At 49.8% G+C, this 24,529-nt stretch overlaps 1 protein-coding gene across 1 annotated transcript in view; it reads left to right on the top strand.

Moving 5' to 3' along the window:
• The first annotated feature begins 21,815 nt into the window (after nucleotides 1–21,815).
• Nucleotides 21,816–24,529, top strand: part of SRCIN1 (SRC kinase signaling inhibitor 1) — a 468,342-nt gene continuing 465,628 nt past the window's right edge. The window contains exon 1 of the mRNA XM_060256106.1: nucleotides 21,816–21,842. The gene's annotated coding sequence lies outside the window, so the exon portion shown is untranslated. The remainder of the gene's footprint in view (nucleotides 21,843–24,529) is intronic.

Here is a 24,529-nt window from a genome sequence, read left to right as displayed (position 1 = left end):
TAAGTTCCAGAAAGCGCTGCAACTCCTCCCTTTCCCCCCAACTCATTGAGTACAGTTTGGCTTTGGGCAATGGCTCCCCCTCCAGTAGCTCAATGGCACAGTTAGTGGGTCTGTGTGGGGGCAGTTTGTCCGCCTCCTGGGCATCAAATACCTTTTGTAAATCTTGGTATTCGGGGGGTAAACTGGGCACTTCGACCTTGGTGACCCAGAGTTTTTCCAGCTGGGGAGGGGTGTGTGGGCCCCACTTCTTATTCCACCGGTGACTCCCGCACACCGGGTCCAGGAAGTAGATTGCGCTTCCACTCCATTGGACCAGTGGATCGTGATCGGCTAGCCATTCCAGGCTGAAGGCGGCTTGGAATTTGGCAGCCGGGGCGATGATAAAGGTGCGGGGCTCCCAATGTTCCCCTACCCCCAGGGTGCATACTTCCGTCCCCGTACTACACGGTTCCCCCTTCATTGGGCTTCTGTCCATCTGTTCGAACACATAGGATTCTTGAAGGGGTACAGTCTTTAACCCTAATGCTTCCACCAAGCTAGGGAACAGCAAATCTTTAGAGCATCCTGAGTCCAGTAGGGCCCTGATGCAGGAAAACTGCTTTGTGACTGGGTTTACTAGGGTTATGGGCACATAGTACAAAGTCCCAGATAATCTCACCTGTAATGGTGCGGCCGTGGCTTGGACCTGCTGTTGCGCACTCCTCACAGCAGATCATGGTCATTTCTCGACAGCTGGGTCCCTTCGTCCTCCTCGGATTCTTCTAGAATCGGCTCCTGGAACTGCAACACCGCCGACTTGGCCTTGGCTGCTGGGGCGCTTGAGCCTCCGCTCTTCTTCTTCACCTCCAGCTTTAGGGGTGTGGAGGTCTGCGGCTCTTTCGGTTTGCTAGGACACTCGCTGGCAATGTGATTCTCCCCCCACAATGCTTGAAGCACAGCTTGGTTTTGGCTCTGTGGTTGCGCTCCTCTCGGGAGCGCTGATCTGGGGCCCTCTTGGGCAAGCTGGGCCTGGGTGTTTTCTCCCGCACTTCTTTCGTTATCCCCCCTTGTTGTTTCTTGTGGAGGGCGATCGTTTTGTTGCAATCCTCTATTTCAGAAGCCAGTTGGGTCCACCTGACCAAGTTTCGTGGTTCTCCCAACTTGAGAGCCTCCCCGTAGATGTGAGAGTTTAGGCCCCTTTTGAACTATTTGATCCTGGCCCCGTCGTCCCATTGGTGGAACTTGGAATTCAGCGCCCTGAATTCATTGAGGTAGTCTCGCACTGACCCGGCGCCCTGCTTCAGGTCTTTCAGGGCCGCTATGGCATTGGTCTCCTGCAAGGGGTCTTCAAAGTGATGCCGCAGGGCCCTCAGGAGTTCCGGGGCCGAATTCAGTGCGAGGGATTGCCTTTCGAACAGGGTGACATACCACTGGGCGGCCGCACCTCGGAGGCGTCTCCTGATGTACACTACCCGTGACTGCTCCATCAGGAAGTTGCAGGCCCAGATGCTGAAGTGGCTCCGCACAGATACGATGAAATAGGCCAGTTCTGCTGGGTCCCCTTCGAATCTTGCTTCGCTGACTCGGGGCCCCCCCAGCATTGCCACTGGTTCCTCCGGTCCGGGTTGAGGTCGGGGCTGGGGGCCTGGTTCGCCCCTGGATGGTGGCTCTCCTCCCACTGGGGGTTCCCCTCCAGTGGGGATCAAGGGTTGCTCGCCCCCCACTGGAACCGGTTGGAGGGGGGCGTGGCCACAACCCGCTCCCCTATTGCCTGCACCTGCCTGGCGAGGTTCTGCATCTCTTGGATCACGAAGGTGTGCATGGCTTGCATCTCTTCTCGGAGTTGGCTGCTCTGGCTGGCAGGAGCTTCTTGCATCCACTCCATAGCACCATTCCCCGGTGTCATGGGTGCTGGGGACCCTGCAGAAGAAACCGAGCCTGCAGAGCCTGCAGAAGGAACGGTGCCCCTGCCACCTGCACCAGTGCCCCTGCCTCCTGCTGAAGAAGATCCAAGCCCCCCTGCCTCGCCCTCTCTGGTGGGTCGTGTGCGTGACCGCCTTCGTCAGGACCTCAGGGATCGGAGGAGGGCGGCACGCTCACAAGCAAGACGCTCCCTGAGCCCTGAGTGGTGAAAGGATTCTGGCCCTTCTAAGTGTGAGGATGCTTAAGTTTCGGCAGGATCCTGGCTGCTGCTCTGAGACAGCAATTAGCCCAAATGAGCAACAGGCAGCAGAGGGCTATATAGCTGTGGGCTTTGGGAGGAGGCTTTGTGGAAGCAACTAGTCACATACCTGACATCCTAGCATCCACTCCGGCTCTTGACTTTGGCTTTTGGATTCCTGACTTTGGCTTGGACCTCTGGACCCCCTGACTTCGGCTTCTGAACCTCTGACCGGTGATACCTGGATTGCGATTCTGTTTTGGCGCCTTGGACCCACCTTGCTCACGAGTTGCCGACCTTGGACTGCCCCTGGACTTTGCCTGACTCAGCCCCAGCTCGTGACAGATTGCTTCCACCCACAACCAACACCCATTCCACAGGATGGATGCTGAAGCAAGTGGAACCACAGGACTACTGGCTGCGCTCCAAGCCCAGGTACAGCAGCTAACACAGGCAGTAGTGCACTTGCAGCAACAACCTGTGGCCAGTGCTCCAGCCAAGTGCCCAGTTCCCCCACCTGACAGATTTGGGGGTGCCGTGGAAGAATTTCCTGCTTTCCTGGCACAGTGTCGGCTGTACTTCGAACTAAGAGCTCGGGACTTCCCCAACGACAAAACAAAGGTGTGTTTTATCATTAGTCTGTTAAAGGGGCAGGCGGCCAAATGGGCCACACCCTTGCTGGTTGCGTCCTCTCCCCTACTGACTGATTACCAGGGGTTTGAGGCCCACCTGTCTGCTGCCTTCTCCAACCCAGTCCAAGCAGCCACAGCCAACTGGAAAATCAGGGCCCTGAAACAAGGCCAGTCCTCGGTGGCTCAGTATGCCACCGAATTCAAGCTCCTGGCCCAAGACTTGGCGTGGAATGAGGCTGCTCAGATGGACCAGTTTACCGAGGGGCTGGCAGAGGAAGTCCTGGATGAACTGGCCAGGGTGGAGTCGCCACCCACGCTCCAAGGACTTATCACCCTCTGCCTCCGCATCGATGGCCGCCTGGAAAGTCGCCGCCAAGCCAAGACCCGAGGGCGCCAGCTCCCTGCGCCATGCCACTTGGCTCCTCTCCCATCCCCAGCTAGTACCAGAGACGAGGGTGAGCCTATGCAGCTTGGAGCTGCTCGACCCCGCCTGACTCCAGAAGAGAAGGCCAGACGCCGCACGCAGAACCTGTGCCTCTACTGCGGCACGGCAGGCCACTATGCCTCTGGCTGCCCTGCTAAACATCGGATACCTGGACCTACATTGCCACCGCCGCCAAAAGGCCAGCCCCAGGCGTAAGTGGACCCTCCAGCCTGGGGCGACTAGCTGGGTCCTCCGAACAGCAGACTGATACCCCGGGCCCGTTCCTGCTACCAGTCAAACTCCGTCTGCCTGATGAACGCTGGCTGTTTGTATATGCCATGCTGGACTCGGGAGCGGCCCACTGTTTCGTAGATGCCGCCTTTGTAAAGCAGCACCAGATTCCAGTGCAGCCAAAAGAGACTCCAACACTGGTGGAGGCTATCGACGGGCGCCTCCTCCGTTCTGGCCCCGTCACCCAGGAGACCTGTCCCATCACCTTCCACGTCCAGCAGCACCAAGAACATCTGCAGTTTGATGTCGCCCGCATGCCTCGCTTCCCGTTGATTCTAGGCCTTTCCTGGCTGAAGCTGCACAACCCCATCGTGGACTGGGCCCAGCAGGAACTACGCTTCCGAGACCCATGCCCCCATCTGACTCCTCCCACCACTCTAGCAGCCGGCATCCCGAGTGGTGGTCCTCAGCTCCCTCAGAAGTATGCGGATTTCGCCGATGTCTTCGAGGAGACAGGAGCGGATCAGCTTCCCCCTCACCGACCCTATGACTGTGCCATTGATTTGGTACCTGGGGCACCACTCCCGGTGGGGCGTCTGTACCCAATGTCGGAGCCTGAGTTGGCAGCTTTGCGAGACTACCTGGACAAGAACCTGAAACGCGGATTCATCCGACCCTCAACTTCTCCCCTGTCTGCCCCAGTCCTCTTCGTGAAGAAGAAAAGTGGGGAGCTCCGGCTGTGCAATGACTACCGGGCCCTGAACAAGATCACCATCCGCGACCGGTACCCTCTACCACTGATCCCTGAACTCTTGGATCGTTTAAAGGGGGCCCAAATCTACACCAAGCTGGACCTCCGCGGAGCGTACAATTTGGTGCGCATACGGCACGGAGACGAATGGAAGACCGCGTTTGGGACCCGATACGGGCAGTACGAGCACCTGGTGATGCCCTTCGGATTGACCAACGCCCCCGCTGTCTTCCAGAGGTTCATGAATGATGTATTCCGGGACCTGCTCGACCGCTTCACGATCATATACCTGGATGACATCCTAATCTACTCCCGCAATCCTGCCCAGCACGCCGAGCACGTCCGCCAGGTCCTGCAGCGCCTACGAGTCCATGGCCTCTACGCCAAGCTGGAGAAGTGTGACTTCGACCTGCGCTCTGTCGAGTTCCTCGGTCACATTGTGTCCCCACAAGGGATCCTCATGGACCCGAAAAAGGTAGAAGCGGTCCTGACCTGGCAGGCTCCTCAGAATCGCAAAGACCTGCAGCGATTCCTTGGTTTTGCCAACTATTATCGGCAATTCATCCCGGCCTATGCCTCCCTGACAACACCCCTGACTCAACTACTCCGCCCCAAAGAACCCTTCTGCTGGTCCCCAGAGGCCGATAATGCCTTCTCCACCCTGAAGACTCGCTTTGCCACCGGGCCACTCCTGAGATACCCTGACCCCCAGCTTCCCTTTACGGTGGAAGCTGATGCCTCCAACGTGGCCCTGGGAGCAGTGCTGTCCCAGCGCGAGGAGCCGTCTCAGCCACTCCAGCCCTGCGCCTATTACTCGCGCCAGCTCACGGCTGCGGAAAGGAACTATACCATCTGGGAGAGGGAGTTGCTCGCGATCAAGGCGGCCTTTGAGGTTTGGAGGCACTATCTCGAAGGGGCTCGCCACCCTGTTCAAGTGCTCACTGACCACCGGAACCTAGAGCACCTCCAGACCACCCACCGTCTCAACCAGCGCCAGATCCGGTGGTCCCTATTCTTCTCTCGCTTTGACTTCCGGATCTCCTACATCCCCCATACCCAGAACTGGAAAGCAGATGCGCTGTCCCGGAAACCAGAATACGCCCCTGCTTCAACTGAGGCCGCGCCCGCTGCTCCCATCCTGCCGCCCTCAGTATTTGCAGCCACCTCCACTTCACCCACACTCGTGGAGGACATTCGTGCTAGCCAGGCCAACGATCCCTGGGTCCAGCAACACCTCCAGGCACTCCAAGACGACTCGGCAGGCGAGTTCACGACTCGAGGCGGTCTCTTGCTACACCGCGAACGCCTCTATGTGCCTCCCGGGCTCTTGCGGGCAGAAGTGCTTCGCCTGACCCATGACTCGTTACCCGCCGGGCACTTTGGACAGCATAAGACCACCCACTTGCTGACGCGAGAGTTCTGGTGGCCACGAGTTCGCTCCGATGTTGCCCGCTATGTCAGCTCCTGTGACGTCTGTCGGCGGGCCAAAGACGTCCCGGCCAAACCCTCGGGGTTGTTACAGCCCTTGCCCGCACCCTCAGGACCCTGGGACACCATCTCGATGGACTTCATTACAGAACTCCCACGATCCAAAGGTCAGACTTGCATCTTGGTGGTCGTCGACCTATTTACCAAGATGGCCCACTTCATTCCGTGTCCGAAACTTCCCACAGCTCAGGAGACAGCCCAGCTCTACCTGCAACACATCTTTCGTCTGCACGGACTCCCAGCCCACCTGATCTCAGACCGGGGCCCCCAGTTCTCCTCTCGGTTCTGGCAAGCCCTCCATTCCAGCCTGGGTACTCGAGTGCACCTGTCCTCAGCCTACCACCCACAGACTGATGGTCAGACAGAGCGCACCAATGCCACGCTAGAGCAATATATCCGCTGCTACACCTGCTACCAGCAGGACGACTGGACCAGTCTGTTGCCTCTAGCGGAGTTTGCATACAACAACGCGGTCCACTCGTCCACCCAAATGACCCCTTTTGCTGCAACCTACGGGTACCACCCGCGGTTCTTCCCAGCGATCCTGCCACCCACGAATGTCCCCGCCGTCGCGGCCTACCTGCAAGAACTCCGTGCCAGCCAAGACTTGCTCCGAGAGCAGCTACAGCAGGCCAAGGAGGCATATAAACGGGCTGCGGACCGAAAGAGGCAAGAAGGCCCTCCAGTGCAGCCGGGGGATCAGGTGTGGCTCTCAACTCGCTACCTGCGCCGGCCTGGTCGGTCTCACAAGCTGGATGCACGGTTCATTGGACCCTACCCCGTCGTAGAACAAATAAACCCCGTCGCCTTCCGGCTCCAGTTGCCACCCCACCTCCGCATTCACCCTGTGTTCCATCGCTCCCTCCTTGTTCCAGCTGCACCCCCTGACCCAGCTCGGCCTCCTTCCCCACCTCCGCCACCACCGGTGTTGGTGGATGACGAGGAAGAATATGAGGTGCGCCAGATTCTGGACTCCCGGTACCATCGTGGAGGCCTCCAGTACCTTGTGGACTGGGAGGGATACGGCCCAGAAGACCGGTCCTGGGAACCTGTGGACAATCTTCATGCCCCGGACTTGGTGCAACAATTCCACAGCGACCACCCCGACCTCCCAGGCCCCTCGACGGAGGGGGGCCCTGGGGGGGGGATAGTGTCATGGGTGCTGGGGACCCTGCAGAAGAAACCGAGCCTGCAGAGCCTGCAGAAGGAACGGTGCCCCTGCCACCTGCACCAGTGCCCCTGCCTCCTGCTGAAGAAGATCCAAGCCCCCCTGCCTCGCCCTCTCTGGTGGGTCGTGTGCGTGACCGCCTTCGTCAGGACCTCAGGGATCGGAGGAGGGCGGCACGCTCACAAGCAAGACGCTCCCTGAGCCCTGAGTGGTGAAAGGATTCTGGCCCTTCTAAGTGTGAGGATGCTTAAGTTTCGGCAGGATCCTGGCTGCTGCTCTGAGACAGCAATTAGCCCAAATGAGCAACAGGCAGCAGAGGGCTATATAGCTGTGGGCTTTGGGAGGAGGCTTTGTGGAAGCAACTAGTCACATACCTGACATCCTAGCATCCACTCCGGCTCTTGACTTTGGCTTTTGGATTCCTGACTTTGGCTTGGACCTCTGGACCCCCTGACTTCGGCTTCTGAACCTCTGACCGGTGATACCTGGATTGCGATTCTGTTTTGGCGCCTTGGACCCACCTTGCTCACGAGTTGCCGACCTTGGACTGCCCCTGGACTTTGCCTGACTCAGCCCCAGCTCGTGACACCCGGTCTGCTTGTCCGGGGGTACTCCACTCCGCTCTTGTCTCCCTGGAACCCCCACGGGTGGTAAGACCATTGTAGTCCCGATAGTCGGTGTTGTTGTTGGGGGTCCTCTCTCAGATCTACGATAATACTCTCCCAGAAATCCATGGAGCCCCAATCCCTTTGGCGCACCGTCATGGTGGCCGGAGTAACCTGCGGCCCTTCGGGCTTTGGTTCCTCCTCCTCAGTGGTTTTGTTGGTCCCTGTTGCTTGGTCCTGTTCACCAGCCATTGTGGTCTGGGGTTAGGTCAGTTCGGTGTAAAAGGAGTTCCGACAAAATGTCAGACCCAGAGACAAGGACAAGACAAGTAGAGTTCAAGATCTTTAATCCAGCATCATGGGCATACACGTGCATTGTCGGAACTGGACTTCCCACCAGTTCCTAATGCTTATAAACCTTTGCTCTGACCGTTATACTTCAAGCCAAAGCACGCCAAGCTAAAGCGGGGGTTTGCGTTGGGTTTGTATTCAGCTGTCATCACCCCAGGTGGTGTTATCAGTTCTTGGGTTGCGCCTTCTCCAGTTCTCAGCCTTGGTTGCGTAGTAACTAACCAATTCCCAGACATGCCATCCTTCCTCCCGATAAGCCGCAGCAAAGGGATGCTTCCAAGGCAGCATAGCAAAGCACAAGCATAGCATTATATGAATTAGATACATATGGCAAGAGGAACAAACTGGAATAAAACAAAATGGAGTGACTATTGACATTATGCAGAAGGAAGCAAGAGAGGGGAGAAGGAAGCAGATGACAGCCAGTTGCTCGGGGGCCTGATAGGAGCCCTCTGAGGGCCTGATTCAGCCTCAGACAGCATGTTTGACACCCCAGTCCTAGCTTGTTCCATTTGAGCCTCATTGCTCACTGTCCTCCCCACCTGCTGAAACAAGCAGGTCTCTCTTTTTACTTCCCAGCCAACTGGGGATGAAGTGTGAGTGACGGAATCCAGCAAGAGAAAAAGAGAGGCAGTACATCTCCCACTGCATTAGCAGTGTCAAAAGCATATGCAGGTTCTCTGAGATACAATTTGGCAGCTCTACTGCTGATTCTGGTGGCGTCATGACTAGCTGCTGTCTTCTTTTTTGGGGCAGAGCCTGGCCTTTGTATACAGCCCCGTGGCGCAGCGTGGTAAAGCTGCAGTACTGCAGTCTGAACTCTCTGCTCACGACCTGAGTTCAATTCCGGCAGAAGCTGGTTTCAGGTAGCCGGCTCAGGTTGACTCAGCCTTCCATTCGAGGTTGGTAAAATGAGTACCCAGCTTGTTGGGGGGAAAATGTAGATGACTGGGGAAGGCAATGGCAAACCACCCTGTAAAAAGTCTGCCGTGATAAGTTGTGAAAGCAACATCACCCCAGAGTCGGAAACGACTGGTGCTTCCACAGGGGACCTTTCCTTTTTCCTTTCCTGGCCTTTGTGCATTTCTCTTGTGGAGTGATATGGCCTGCCCACCATCTGTAGCAAAGATTTTCAGCCAATTTTTTTTTTAAAAAAAAAATTCCCCATGCCCACCAAGATGACACACTATTCCAGGGATTTTTGGAGCTCTTTTGCCTATTAGGCCACACACCCCTGATGTAGCCAATCCTCCAAGAGCTTACAAAAAAGAGCCTTGAAAGCTCTTGGAGGATTGGCTACATCAGGGGTGTGTGGACTAATATGCAAAAGAGCTCCTGCTAGAATGCCACCCCTGGAGACAAGTATATGATTCCCAGAACCACCTTGAAATTTCAGGCTATGTGGCCAGCTCTGGGCAAGGTTGGAGTCCACCTGGCTTTGTGGAAGTCCATTCTCTTTCATGAGATGGTTGAAATGGATGCTGGGAGCTACCATGCTGATGTAAACTTGGGATCAGAACTGAGATGTGCCATATCTGAAGACACCCTTCAGTTCTCCTGAACAGCTCAGTATGACCTTTTCCATGTGCTTGAGTTACTCCCGATTTTTGAAGTCGATCCACAAGCATCAGAACTGGGTTGGACAGGGGTTCTTCCCTATGTCTGCTCTCTCTGTGCATTTTTATAGCTGTGAAGTCAGTTTATTTTCTTCCATGCATGTCTTAAATAACGATTTTCAAAGAAGGGTGCTGTTGTCATCGGTGATGTCAAAGCACCCCCCCCCCCTTTTAAAAAGTTACTCATCTTCAGGGCATGGAGGAACACACAATAGTTTAACAATGAGGACAGTCTGATCATTGAAAAGTGGGCTGGGCTTCTGCTGTCTGTCTTTTGTTGGCCAAAACATTCAGCTTTGCAGATTTGTACAGAAAGCCTGACAACAACAAAGCCCAGGCAAGTACTTGGAAGGAAAATCTCCTTGGAATACCAGCAGTCTGGACACAGAGGCAGGCAATAGCAAGTGACCTCTCTGAAAACCACCATGGCCCCACTAGGGGTCGCCAGAAGTCACCCTGATTTACAGGCATGCAAGCACAAACATGCACACACACAAAAAAAATACTTTGAAAAACCCATAAATGGGCTGGAGGTGGGGCAAAGGCAACTTAGAAACATGCACTAGGAAAAAGGAGACTCAAAACTGGCTTCCAGAAAAAAACATCAGGGTAAAAGTGATCTCAAAAGAGCAGGGAAAAGCCCAGCAGGGAAACGAAAAAACCCAAAGTGAGAACTAAAGGCATACAAATGCTTGCAGAAATCCGAGGATGAACCAAAGTAGTGTGGAGCCAGAAGCCTTGGGAAAAAACCCATGCGGAGAATAGCTATGTTAAATACCAGTATTCTTGTTGACTTGATTGAAATTGATCGGTGACAAAGCGCTAGCCTTTAACTGTGCCCTTTTATACGAATCAAGTTGATTAAACTGGTTTTTAAAAACTGTTTTTGTATTACTATTAAAAATCCATATTCTTAATAGCTAGCAGGCTGGATTTCACCGTGGTTATCAATAAAAAATCATGCAGCCAGCATACACATATGATCATGTGATGTATTATCGAAAAAGCTTGGATGTCCTGATCTGTAGAGTTGCTCTTTGGGGGTCTATCCATTAACTTATAAAAAGGGGAAGAAGAAGAAGAGGAGGGGGAGGAGGAGATTGGATTTATACCCCACTTGGAGTCTCAGAGCAGCTTACAGTCTCCTTTCCCTTCCTCTCCCCACAAACAGATACCCTGTGAGGTAGGCAGGGCTCAGAGAGCTGCTCTTCAGAGGAACGGCTCCGAGAGACTTATGACTGACCCACCAGCAGCAGCAGGTACAGGTGGACAGGTGGGGAATCAAACCTGGCTTTATAGAGCGCCAGTCTGGTGTAGTGGTTAAATCTGGGAACTTTTATCTGGGAGAACCAGGTTTGATTCCCCACTCCTCCACTTGCACCTGCTGGAATGGCCTTGGGTCAGCCATAGCTCTTGCAAGAGTTGTCCTTGAAAGGGCAGCTGCTGTGAGAGTCAGTCCCACCCATCTCACAGGGTATCTGTTGTGTGAGGGGGGGAGGAAGATAAAGGAGTTTGTGAGCCGCTCTGAGACTGTGAGATTTGGAGTGGAGAGCGGGATTTTTATTTATTTATTTGTTTGTTTGTTTGTTTATGATATATATCCCGCCCTTCCCACCAAGGTGGCTCAGGGCAGCTCACAACACATAAAATCCAACATAACAAAATTAGGTTTAAACATTTACACAATTAAAACATTTAGAATATAAAAACATTAAAACACAGCAAAGCAAAGCATTAAAACAAAGCAGAAATCTAGTAGAGCTACATTTAGTTTCCTATGCCAGATTCGTTGTAGGCCAGCCGGAAGAGGGTTGTCGTACAGGCCCTGCGGAACTGAGCAAGGTCCCGCAGGGCCCTCACCTCTTCCGGCAGCTGGTTCCACCTGGAAGGGGCCATTACAGAGAAAGCCCTATCCCTGGTAGATTGCAGGCGGGCTTCCTTTGGCCCGGGGATAACGAGAAGATTTTGGGTTCCCGATCTCAGCACTCTCTGGGGAACATGTGGATATAAATCCAATACCATCATCTTCTTCTCTGAGATTATAGTCCATGCACTTAAACCACTACACCAAACTGGCACCAAATAAACCATGGCACGAAGTGATTTATTTTGAAGGAAAAATTAATGCGATGGTTGGGTTGGGGGAAGAATTTGGGAATGACTCATAGTTTTCGTGTGTGTGTGTGTTTATATATATAGTCTTCCCATGCAAGCTTCCCACACGCAGCTGTCCCTTGGTTACGTTGTCATCCCTGTAGTTGTACCCTGACAACCGCGGTGTGGACTTGGGCGCGTTAACGCTCCTTGCCTCGTGCCTCGTGCGCAAGCCGGCAACCAGCCCTCCAGATCAGACGCAAATAGCCGTCAGAAAGATGAGTGGGGGAAGCGGCGACACTCGCTGCAGTTCAGTCTTATCCCTTCCCAAAGATATATCCCAAAGATCCACCCCAAACATCAAAAGCTCCTGTAGACTTTGGTGGCTCATGTGAATTTTTCAAAGCGTTTTGACTCATGCAGAAACCTCAGGAGGCTTTGGTTTCTCCCTTGTCTTTCTTTTCAAAGATTTTCAGTCGGGTCTGGGCATACTCTGCACTAAAAAAAAGAAATCTGAATTCTTCACCAAAGGAAAAAAGAGAGCTTTTGTAGCTTCTACAAACTGTGCAGGCTTAAGAACTTGCATTTCTGCATAAATTTGTTTTGCAGTGTTTCTGCTAGGGCTGGTGCAAAGAGTCGTGCAAGGCGCTGAAGACCTGATTGCTGGAAGGTCTTCTTAACTCTGCTTTCCTCTCAGTTCTTAGATTCACCAGGCGATTTGGAGATTCACCAGGCATGGCTCAGACTTTAAAGCCTGTCTTTGCATGGACTCTAATTAACCATAGTTAATTAGAGTCCATGCAAAGACAGGCTTTAAAGTCTGAGCCATAGTTAGTGGACTGGCTCATGTTCAGACAATCACATTTGTGTGGTGCCAGTGGGCACCATGTACTTAGGGTTGCCAGGTTCTACCTGGCAGCCGGTGGGAGGATCTTTGGTTCTCTCTGGGAGCTTCTGCTGTGTGTGTGAAGTGCATGCGGTATGATGATGTCACTCAGAAGTGATGTCATCATATCACTAATGTTGGAGTTTTGTTTGATGCTCTTGTTTTTTTGGCAGAACTCTATGGTTTGTAGGCAGTTTTACCATAGAGCTTTGTCTAAAATCTAGAGCAGTCCATAAGACATGATGGCATCACTTCCGAGTCCTGCTTTTGCAGGGTGCTTGCTTCCCAGTCGCCAGCAAGGGAAATCCCACCCTCAAATGGCCCGAAAGGCAACATGATGACATCACTTCTGAGTGATGTCATCATGTTGCCTTTCAGGCCAGTTTTTTTTTTTATTTATTTCAAAAATAGCGTGTATAAATGGTTTCTGTAACAACACTCAAACTAACTCAAATAACTATTTACAAAGTTGTCTAGAAGTAGATCAGGTTATGATACAGTACATATTTTGGTAAGATATCTTGTTCAGTTAGATATGTCACCACCGCGTACCATAAGTCTATAATCTTCTTTCCGTATAATGTTGGGGGCATGTCTTTGTTTAGGTAAGCCAGCTTGCTGAGAATAAAATAGTCCCGAATCCTGTTTCTCCACATGTTTACAGTCGGAATATTGTGGGAATTTCGGCCCAGCTGAGGGTGGGATTTCCCCTGCTAGCCACCTGGCTGGTGTCTGGGAAGCAAGCACCCCACAAAAGCAGGAGTTGTCCCAGACCTGGAGGGGGTCTGCAACCCTAATGGTGCCCACTGACACATTTTCTGGTGCCTCCCAAGTGTTTTTAGGAAGTGGATGGAGCCAGGTAGGGCTTTTGCCCAGCAAGACTTCTTTTTTATAATATATTTTTTATTTTAAGCAAGTCTTCTGGTTGGCTATTGGAGATACGATTGGCAGTGCAGAATTTTTAAATGTTGCTTTGGTAGCAGTTGCCACTGAAGGACAAAGATCTACGCTGAGGAGAAATGTGAGCATCAAAGAAGTAAATAATCATATTTACCATTGGAAGTGTACATGGTGATTGAGGGTGAATGAGTTTTTAGCTATTAATATGAAAAACCTGCATTCCACTGGCGGTATGCATACCACTGGTTGAGAAAGCCTTTTGTGGCTGGCTTTACCTCCCGCGGCAGCCATTTTGTTACTGTGCCCACCATGCTGTGTCAGACTTCCAAATGTGCCTTCAGGCTCCAAAAGGTTGGGGACCCCTGCACCACACAGTCACATAAGAACATAAGAGAAGCCATGTTGGATCAGGCCAACGGCCCATCCAGTCCAACACTCTGTGTCACACAGTGGCAAAAAATTTTATATATACACACGCACTGTGGCTAATAGCCACTGATGGACCTCTGCTCCATATTTTTATCTAAACCTCTCTTGAAGGTGGCTATACTTATGGCCGCCACCACCTCCTGTGGCAGTGAATTCCACATGTTAATCATCCTTTGGGTGAAGAAGTACTTCCTTTTATCAGTTTTAACCTGTCTGCTCAGCAATTTCATCGAATGCCCATGAGTTCTTGTATTGTGAGAAAGGGAGAAAAGTACTTCTTTCTCTACCTTCTCCATCCCATGCATTATCTTGTAAACCTCTATCATGTCACCCCGCAGTCGACGTTTCTCCAGGCTAAAGAGCCCCAAGCGTTTCAACCTTTCTTCATAGGGAAGCCCTTTAATCATTCTAGTTGCCCTTTTCTGGACTTTCTCCAATGCTATAATATCCTTTTTGAGGTGCAGCGACCAGAACTGCACACAGTACTCCAAATGAGACCGCACCATCGATTTATACAGGGGCATTATGATACTGGCTGATTTGTTTTCAATTCCCTTCCTAATAATTACCAGCATGGCGTTGGCCTTTTTTATTGCAAACGCACACTGTCTTGACATTTTCAGTGAGTTATCTACCACGACCCCAAGATCTCTCTCTTGGTCATTCTCTGCCAGTTCACACCCCATCAACTTGTATTTGTAGCTGGGATTCTTGGCCCCAATGTGCATTACTTTGCACTTGGCCACATTGAACCGCATCTGCCACGTTGACGCCCACTCACCCAGCCTCAACAGATCCCTTTGGAGTTCCTCACAATCCTCTTTGGTTCTCACCACCCTGAACAATTTAGTGTCATCCGCAAACTTGGCCACTTCACTGTTCACTCCCAACTCTAAATCATTTATGAACAAGTTAAAGAGCATGGGACCCAGTACCGAGCCCTGCGGCACCCCACTGCTTACCGTCCTCCACTGCGAATACTGCCCATTTATACTCACTCTCTGCTTCCTATTACTCAGCCAGTTTTTGATCCACAAGAGGACCTGTCCTTTTACTCCATGACTCTCAAGCTTTCTAAGGAGCCTTTGATGAGGAACTTTATCAAAAGCTTTCTGGAAGTCAAGGTAAACAACATCTATCGGGTCTCCTTTGTCCACATGTTTGTTCACCTCCTCAAAGAACTGTAACAGGTTAGTGAGGCAAGATCTTCCCTTACAGAACCCATGCTGAGTCTTCATCAATAACCCGTGTCCATCAATGTGCCTACTCATTCTGTCCTTGATAATGCTTTCTACCAACTTTCCCGGTATTGAAGTCAGACTGACTAGCCTGTAATTTCCCGGATCTCCTCTGGAACCCTTTTTAAAGATGGGGTTGACATTTGCTACCTTCCAGTCCTCAGGAACGGAGGCAGATTTTAATGAAAGATTACAGATTTTTGTTAGAAGATCCACAAGTTCAACTTTGAGTTCTTTCAGAACTCTCGGATGTCTGCCATCCGGACCTGGTGATTTTTTTTACTCACTTTAATTACACCAGAATTTTGCACTGTCTGTACTAAACCACAAGTTAGGAAAGGCACAAACAGGTATAAGAAAAGGCCTGCATGGTTAACAAACAAAGTAATGGAAGCTGTAAAAGGTAAGAAGGACTCCTTTAAGCAGTGGAAAACCAGTCCAATTGAGATTAATAAAAGGGAACACAGGCTGTGGCAAATCAAATACAAGACTGTGATCAGGCAGGCAAAAAGGGACTATGAGGAGCATATTGCAAAAAACATAAAGACCAACAATAAAAATTTCTTCAAATATATTAGAAGCAGGAAACCAGCCAGGGAGGCAGTGGGGCCCTTGGATGACCAAGGGGTAAAAGGATTACTGAAGGAGGTTAGAGAAATGGCTGAGAAGCTGAATGCATTTTTTGCCTCCGTCTTCACTGTGGAAGATGAGAAGTGTTTGCCCGCTCCAGAACCACTAATTTTGGAAGGGGTGTTGAAAGACCTGAGTTAGATTGAGGTGACAAGAGAGGAGGTCCTACAACTCATAGACAAATTAAAAACTAATAAGTTACCAGGTCCGGATGGCATACATCCAAGAGTTCTGAAAGAACTCAAAGTTGAACTTGTGGATCTTCTGACAAAAATCTGTAATCTTTCACTGAAATCTGCCTCTGTTCCTGAGGCACCCCCATCTTTAAAAATGGTTCCAGAGGAGATCCGGGAAACTACAGGCCAGTCAGTCTGACTTCAATACCGGGAATGTTGGTAGAAACCATTATCAAGGACAGAATGAGTAGGCACATTGATGAACACGAGTTATTGAGGAAGATTCAGCATGCGTTCTGTAAGGGAAGATCTTGCCTCACTAACCTGTTACATTTCTTTGAGGGGGTGAACAAACATGTGGACAAAGGAGACCCAATAGATGTTGTTTACCTTGACTTCCAGAAAGCTTTTGATAAAGTTCCTCATCAAAGGCTCCTTAGAAAGCTTGAGAGTCATGGAGTAAAAGCACAGGTCCTCTTGTGGATCAAAAACTGGCTGATTAATAGGAAGCAGAGAGTGAGTATAAATGGGCAGTCTTTGCAGTGGATGACGGTAAGCAGTGGGGTGCCACAGGGCTCAGTACTGGGTCCCATGCTCTTTAACTTGTTCATAAATGATTTGGAGTTGGGAGTGAGCAGTGAAGTGGCCAAGTTTGCGGATGACACTAAATTGTTCAGGGTGGTGAGAACCAGAGAGGATTGTGAGGAACTCCAAAGGGATCTGTTGAGGCTGGGTGAGTGGGCGTCAATATGGCAGATGCGGTTCAATGTGGCCAAGTGCAAAGTAATGCACATTGGGGCCAAGAATCCCAGCTACAAATACAAGTTGATGGGGTGTGAACTGGCAGAGACTGACCAAGAGAGAGATCTTGGGGTTGTGGTAGATAACTCACTGAAAATGTCAAGATAATGTGCGATTGCAATAAAAAAGGCCAACGCCATGCTGGGAATTATTAGGAAGGGAATTGAAAACAAATCAGCCAGTATCATAATGCCCCTGTATAAATTGATAGTCCTTTGGAATACTGTGTACAATTCCGGTCACTGAACCTCAAAAAGGATATTATAGCATTGGAGAAAGTCCAGAGAAGGGCAACTAGAATGATTAAAGGGTTGGAACACTTTCCCTATGAAGAAAGGTTGAAACGCTTGAGGCTCTTTAGCTTGGAGAAATGTTGCCTGTGGGGTGACATGATAGAGATTTACAAGATTATGCATGGGATGGAGAAAGTAGAGAAGTACTTTTCTCCCTTTCTCACAATACAAGAACTCGTGGGCATTTAATGAAATTGCTGAGCAGTCAGGTTGAAATGGATAAAAGGAAGTACTTCTTCACCCAAAGGGTGATTAACATGTGGAATTCACTGCCACAGGAGGTGGTGGCGGCTACAAGCATAGCCACCTTCAAGTGGGGACTGGATAAAAATATGGAGCAGAGGTCCATCAGTGGCTATTAGCCACAGTGTGTGTGTGTGTGTATAATTTTTTTTTTTTTTGCCACTGTGTGACACAGAGTTTTGGGCTGGATTGGCCATTGGCCTGATCCAACATGGCTTCTCTTATGTTCTTAACCTGTATTTCCTGTAATCATTAACTGTATGCAGCTTGGCAATAAAAGAAAACACCTTTTTTGAAGTCAGCCTTCTGTCTACAAGCATCTGGGAGAATCAAAGCTTCCATGCTTTTGTAACTGGGCAGTTTCCTGCCCCATCTAGCTTGGAATGTTGGCTAAATTCTAGAGGGAGTAAAGCAATTTCTACAGGTAACAGTGAGTGACAGCCAGATAGAAGGGGCGGTGGCTGGCATAATCAAAAAAGGGAACTGAAAAAACTATATTTGTTCATATAGTTCATATAATTAATCCAAATTTTAAAAAGATCAGTAATATTAAGCAGCACTTCCATATGTAGACTATTTAACCTGTTCTCCCACCCCCCAAGGTATATGAGGGGAACAAGATGCTTATAACCAGGGCTTTTTTGTAGCAGGAACTCCTTTGCATATTCGACCATGCCCCCCTGATGCAGTCAATCCTCCAAGAGCTTACAGAGCTCTTAGTACTGGGCCTACTGTAAGCTCCAGAAGGATTGGCTACATCAGGGGTGTGTGGCCTAATATGCAAAGGAGTTCCTACTACAAAAAAAGCCCTGTTTATAACAGATAACAATCAATCAATCAAATACAATACAATATAAATTTAGAAACCGACAGTGAGTTGGATTCTGTGGCTTCAACTCACTTGCGAGCTGATCCTTGAGCGAGCAAAAGAGCGATTCCTTTTTGTAAAAATGTCTTTGTCGTCAACCTGGAAGAAGCCGCCCCCTTTCCCTGGGCCTCGCTCGGTTGCTCTGCCAAAGCGGATCTAGACAGCCGGGAAGCAAAAGATCAATGGTCATCTTTTCAATTATTCATTGATTTAATTCCTTGTCAGTTTGCTTGTCCTTAAAACAAGCAGTGTTTGGGGGTGGGGGTGGGGTGAGGCCAGTGGGACAGAGCCTTGGCACAACTCACACCCTGCTTTCTAGTGCTGGAGAATTCCCCTTTGGGGAAAGACCTCCTTACACCGATCAGCCTTCCCCCCCGCCACCCTCCACCTTTTAATTTATTCTCACTGTATGCTTTTCCCAGAGGTGGATACCTGATCTCCTTGGAAGCCCCAAGAAGAGAGAACGCCGTGAGCACCTGTCTCAGCGTGCTCCTAAAATTACAGGTGCCAGATGCCAGGAGAAAAAGGCAACGCGTACCAATTATGTGGGCCTCTTCTCGGCTCACTGCAGCTTCAAAGGAGAGCCCAGCAGCAACGCCGGTCCACGTCAGCTTGGCCACTCCGTTTGTGAGTAACCAGTTTTGCTTTCTAAAGGGTGGCCAGAAGCAATCGTGGCATGGAAGGCCGTAGGGGTATCGACCTGACAGTAGGCAATAGGATTGATGGCCGTTGTTTTGTCCCAACTTTTTCCTAGAAGGAATATTGTGGAGGAGTATATGGGGGGAGGGGATGTCAGTTTTCTGGGACATTGCAGAACTTTGCCGTTTGGGAATGGGGCTGGACTAAAACAGCCCTGCAGCGAACCAAGTTGAGTGATCCTTCTTTCCCTACAAGCTATTTTTTTGAGATGCCTCCCTTCGATTGGATAGAACCTGAGCCCATCTTGTCCTGGTAGTGGGGAATTGCAACCAAAATTTTGTTTTAGCTACATACTTCTGTACTAGGGGTGGCCAGACTGTGGCTCAGGAGCAACATGTGGCTCTTTCACACACATCGTGGGCCTCTCGAAGCCCCCCCCCACCCTGTCAGCTGGCTTGGAAAAGACATTTCTCTCTTTAAATCACTTCTCCAAGCCAGCCAGCTGCTTGGAGAATGTGTTTAATTAAAGTTAAAGTTGCTTTCTTTCGACCTCCACCTCCCTCTCCCATTTCCTTCCTGCCTGCCTGCCTGCCTGCCTTCAAGCATCTGATGTTCATGTCTTGCGGCTCTCAAACATCTGACGTTTATTCTTTGTGGCTCTTACATTAAGCAAGTTTGGACACCCTTGGTTATATATGTTGGAATTCCCCAAACATCACAGAGCTTTTACTCTTGCCTGACTAAATGGCCTTCTATTTGCCTTCCTTGAAGGAAAATATGCCTGTATTCTGTATGAAAAGTGTCTCCGTCCGTCCTTCTATTTGCCTTCCTGAAGGAAAATATGCCTGTATTCTGTATGAAAAGTGTCTCCGTCCGTGCCACTCTGGTATGGTGGAAACAACTGACCATGTCCTTTTATACTGTCGATTTTACCAGAACATTCAAAATTCCAATTATCTCTAATTGGTAGAGATAGATTTAACAATTTTTATATTTCTTTCCTTCTTGGAGATTGCTTCTAACGACATTATTTTTAAAGTAGCCAGATTATGTGCCCAGGCATGTCTAATTAGACAGAAGAATATGGTTTGTTTTAACAGATTTTAACCAAGCATTATATTTTAAGCCCAGTATATTTATGTCATGCAGCCAATGTAACAGATGTAATTAAGGTAATGTTTGTTGGTTTGGATTCTTTTCTCTGATCTTGGATCATAAAAAACTTGACTGGCTGACAGCAAGCTGTCACTGCAGGCCCATTCAGCTGAATGTCATCAACAGTGGGCGCTGCATGGTGTGGTGGTTAAGAGTGTCACGGGTAAGAGCAGCGGATTCGAATCTGGAAAACTGGGTTTGATTCCCCACTCCTCCTCCACATGAGGCCTGCTGGGTGACCTTGGGCCAGTCACAGTTCTCTCAGAACTCTCTCACCCCCCACCTACCTCACAAAGTGCCTGTCGAGGGGGAGAGGAAGGGAAGGAGATTGTAAGCTGCTTTGAGACTCCTTAAGGTACAGAAAAGTGGGGTATTACCCCCCCTCCCTGTGCTTCTCTCCTGTAGCTCTTTCCAGCAGTGTGGTGGCCGCGAAGGAGGAGAACTTGGGTGAACTGACTTCAGTCCTCCTGCGGCTGAAGGGTCTGAGCCAGGTGGCCCCCAAGGTTCTTGTTCAGTTGCTGAGGCTTGGCTCTCCTTGCTGCCAGTGGCACTTTAGGGGAGTGATTCTCGACCTTTTTGGTATACTGACCCACAAGTCCAAAGTTTGTTGGCACGGTGACTCATCCAAGACTGACCCAAGGTTGGGTTTGTTTGTTTTTTTGGCACCCAAGGCAAAGCATGACCTTGGCATCCATTTGGTTTAGCACAGGGATGGAATTCTAGCTGGAGCTTCTTTACATATTAGGCCACACACCCCTGATGTAGCCAATCCTCCAAGAGCTTACAAGGCTCTTTTTTGTAAGCTCTTGGGAGGATTGGCTGCATCCGGGATGGGCGGCCTGATATGCAGAGGAGCTCCTGCTAGAATTCCACCCCTGGTTTAGCATTCCATTTTCTACAGTGGCTGACCAGATGTTTTTGAGAGACCAACAAACATTGCACAAAGGGCGCATTAAAAGCCTTGCTAGGAACCCCAAGCAAGTGACATTTCCAACATACTCAGCCCTTTATATTCCAACACACAGAGATAGTTTGGTGTAATGGTTAAGCGAGCAGACTCTAATGTGGGAGAACCAGGTTTAATTCCCCACTCTTCCTCCACATGCAGCCAGCTAGGTGACCTTGGGTCAGTCACAGTCCTCTCAGAGCTATTCTGTTCAAGAGCAGTTTCCGTTGGAGCTTCCTCAGCCCCGCCTACCTCACAGGATGTCTGTTGTGGGGAGAGGAAGGGAAAGGAGGTTGTAAGCCACTGTGAGGCTTCAAGTGATGGGCAGGGTATAAATCCCAACTCTTCCTCCTTCCTCTATTCCTCCTTGGTGGTCTGCCATCCAAGTACTAACTAAGGCTCATCTGTCTTTGGTTCTGAGACCCAACAAGATTGGGCTATCCTGAGCCATCCAAAACAAGGCTCAAAAACATGGAGGGGTCTTTGGTGGGGCTAATGTTTTCTTAATCATTTATTGCAAGGAGACAGAAGCTTTTTCTGTTTGTCTGGCTGGGGTACCAGAATGGCACTGATTTTCTAAACTTTAAAGCTGCACAGATGCAGTTCAATCAGCCAATCTAAAAATAATTTTTTAAAATTTATTTATTTGTTGAATTTATGTCCTGCCCTTAGAATCATAGAGATGGAAGGGACCTCCAGGGCCATCTAGTCCAACTCCCAGCACAGTGGAGGAAATTCACAGGTACCTATCGCCATACACCCCAGTGACACCCGCTGCATGCCCACAAGATGCAAAAATCTCCAGGATCCCTGGCCAAATTGACCTGTAGAAAAATTTCTGTCTGACCCCAAAGTGGCTTAAGGCATTGCCTGAAAGTGGGCTCAGGGTGGGTCGTGTCAAAATCATAAAACATTGATTTGTTTATTGTTATATGTATATGCAGGGCTTATTTTTGTTAGCAGGAACTGCTTTGCATATTAGGCCACACACCCCTGGTGTAGCCAATCCTCCAAGAGCTTACAGGGCTCTTAGTAGAGGGCCTACTGTAAGCTCCAGGAGGACTTATCACTATATCATATCACTATAAATAGTTAAGGACGAATCCCGCAATGTCTTCTACGAGCTGGAGGATGTCAAGTGAGGCTCTCACAAAGACTGGGTGCAGTTGTGTCCTGATAGCCAGCATCAAGGCTTCTTTTGTGTCCAGCGTACGCCTGTTCCACGCAGGTACTGGAGGCTCCTGCTGCTCTATAGCATGGACCTCCTTAAGTCATTTCAGCAGGCTTTTTTTGTAGCAGGAACTCCTTTGCATATTAGGCCACACACCCCTGGTGTAGCCAACCCTCCAAGAGCTTACAGGGCTCTTAGTACAGGGTCCAGAGATAGAATTCTAGCAGGGGCTCATTTGCATATTAGGCCACACACCCCTGATGTAGCCAATCCTCCAAGAGCTCACAGGGCTCTTAGTACAGGGTCCAGAGATAGAATTCTAGCAGGGGCTCCTTTGCATATTAGGCCACACACCCCTGGTGTAGCCAATCCTCCAAGAGCTTACAGGGCTCTTAGTAGAGGGCCTACTGTAAGCTTCAGGAGGACTGGCTACATCAGGGGTGTGTGGCCTAATGTGCAAAGGAGTTCCTGCTACCAACCCCCCCATATTTATTTCTATATATTATAAAACATTAATTAGTTTATTAACCAGAAACTTATGTCTGAGAACAGCATTGTATCACTGATATTTTTTTTAAAAAAAATCCATAAACACAATCTTTTAAAAGCAAACCAACCTGAATATATAAAACAAGGCAAATGCATCAAAAACTGATACAACCAATCTTCATGTACAATTAACTATTTATAGTGATATGAATTTGGGCTTTATTTTGTGCAGCAGGACGAGCTGATGTCTTAACTAGTCTCTAGAATCAGGAAGTTCCTGGTTCCACTTTCACCTCTACCATCTTGACTAGGCCAGTGATTCCCAACCTTTTTGGTACAGTGGCCCACAAGGTCCAAATTTCCTCGGTACAGTGACCCATCCAAGGACTGGCACAAGGTTTTTCAGTAACAGAGGCTAAGTGTGACCTTGCCAACCATCTATTCTTGCATTCCGTTTCCCGTAGTATCCAACCAGACATTTCTGAGAAACCAACAGACATCACACAAACTGTGTAGCTGCTGCCGCTATGAAAACCTCTGCCATTTGGGCTAGGACAGAAGTTTGAGGGTGTGTGGTCAGAGGATGCTGGGAAATGATGATTCAGGATGCCAAATTTGGTGAAGGAGCACAGGACCGGATCTACATGGGGTTTTTTTTTGGGGGGGGGATTAAAAAATGACACCCCCTTATGGGCCAATTCTATCTTATGGGCCCATAGAATACAATGGACTCCATACCCAATTTGGTGCCCCCCCCATTGGCGCATGGGGCAAGCAACCCCTCTGCTCCCCCCAGATCCAGCCCAGAAGGAGTGGGTGATGAGGGATTCTGTGCAGTTCATCTCCCACACAGCTAGAGGGCAGTAAGGCACCACAGGGGCTGGGTGAGAGTTTGAGCTGCTGGAGCAGCAGCTCCAACGGAGGAGCCCACGTCCAGTTGTGCCTCTTTCTCTCCTCTGTTTTTCCCATGGCATGGTGAACAGCTCCCATTTGCTCTACAACCTCCAGAGACCCAGTTTGGTATAGCGGTTAAGAGTGCAAAACCAGGTTTGATTTCAAACTCCTCTACATAAAGCCTGCTGGGTGACCTTGGGCCAATCACAATTCTCTCAGAGCTCTCTCAGCTCTACCTATCTCTCAGGGAATCAGTTCTGGGGAGAGGAAGGGAAGGCAAGTGAAGGGCGGGGATATAAATCCAATCCCCTCCTCCTCCTCTTTCTCCCTCTTTCGGTTACTACCATGATGTTACAAATAGCCAGATAACTCCTCCAAAGAGAGAGGGGGAGATGAGAATGTGAGAAGATGGCAAGGAGGAAAGAAAGAAGGGTATAGAGGGCAGGAGCTGCTATTAGGGAGGCCTGACCAGCAATGCACTTTTGGAGGCTTTGCAGCCCATTGTTGGGTCCTGGCCTACAGGTTGTGAAACACTGCAATAGGCTACCATAGGCGAGCTGCTCTCATCCAAGCTCAGGCCCCTCCCCCAACTGGCATACGGGAAGCCTGCATTGTGTAGGGGTTAGAATGCCTGGTTCCAGGGCTTTTCTTTGTAGAAAAAGCAAAGCAGGGGCTTTTTTGCATTAGGCCACACACCCCCACCATCGCCATCGTTTCACATAGGGCTTTTTTGCAGGAAAAAGCCCAGCAGGAACTCATTTGCATATTAGGCCACACCCTCTGACACCAAGCCAGCTGGAACTGTGATCCTGTGCATTCCGGCTCAAAAAAAAAAAGCGCTGCCCGGGTCAAATCTCCGCTCCCCCGTGGAAGCTCGCTGGGTAACCTTTGAGCCAGTCCCTCTCTCCAATATAGACTGACCCTTTAGCATTTGCAGAACGTTTCCAAGCATAATTATTGATTCTCAGTCTTTTCGCCATCAAAAAATATATATATTCAAGATGGTTAATAATTTAAGGAGCGAACGAAATGATCTTAGTCTATAGAAAAGCGTGTTAGAATGGTTCCAGAGAGATTCAGCCTCCACAGGGGAGTTTCTTAATTGCAAGTCGGACACCAGGAATCCTCGGCTGTCTCGAAGGGAGTACAGCAGATAGATACAGTTGTTAAAGAGGATGTTTGATCTTAGCCGAATGGGACACAAGCAGGATTGTATGCGCTCTCTGTTATAAAGGGGGAAAACAAAACAAGAATTTCCCACTAAGGTAACC

Source organism: Heteronotia binoei, chromosome 15, assembly GCF_032191835.1.
Source record: "Heteronotia binoei isolate CCM8104 ecotype False Entrance Well chromosome 15, APGP_CSIRO_Hbin_v1, whole genome shotgun sequence".
Taxonomy (NCBI): Eukaryota; Metazoa; Chordata; class Lepidosauria; order Squamata; family Gekkonidae; genus Heteronotia; species Heteronotia binoei.
Note: the sequence above shows the minus strand (reverse complement) of the source record. Positions and strands in the feature narration are given on the sequence as shown.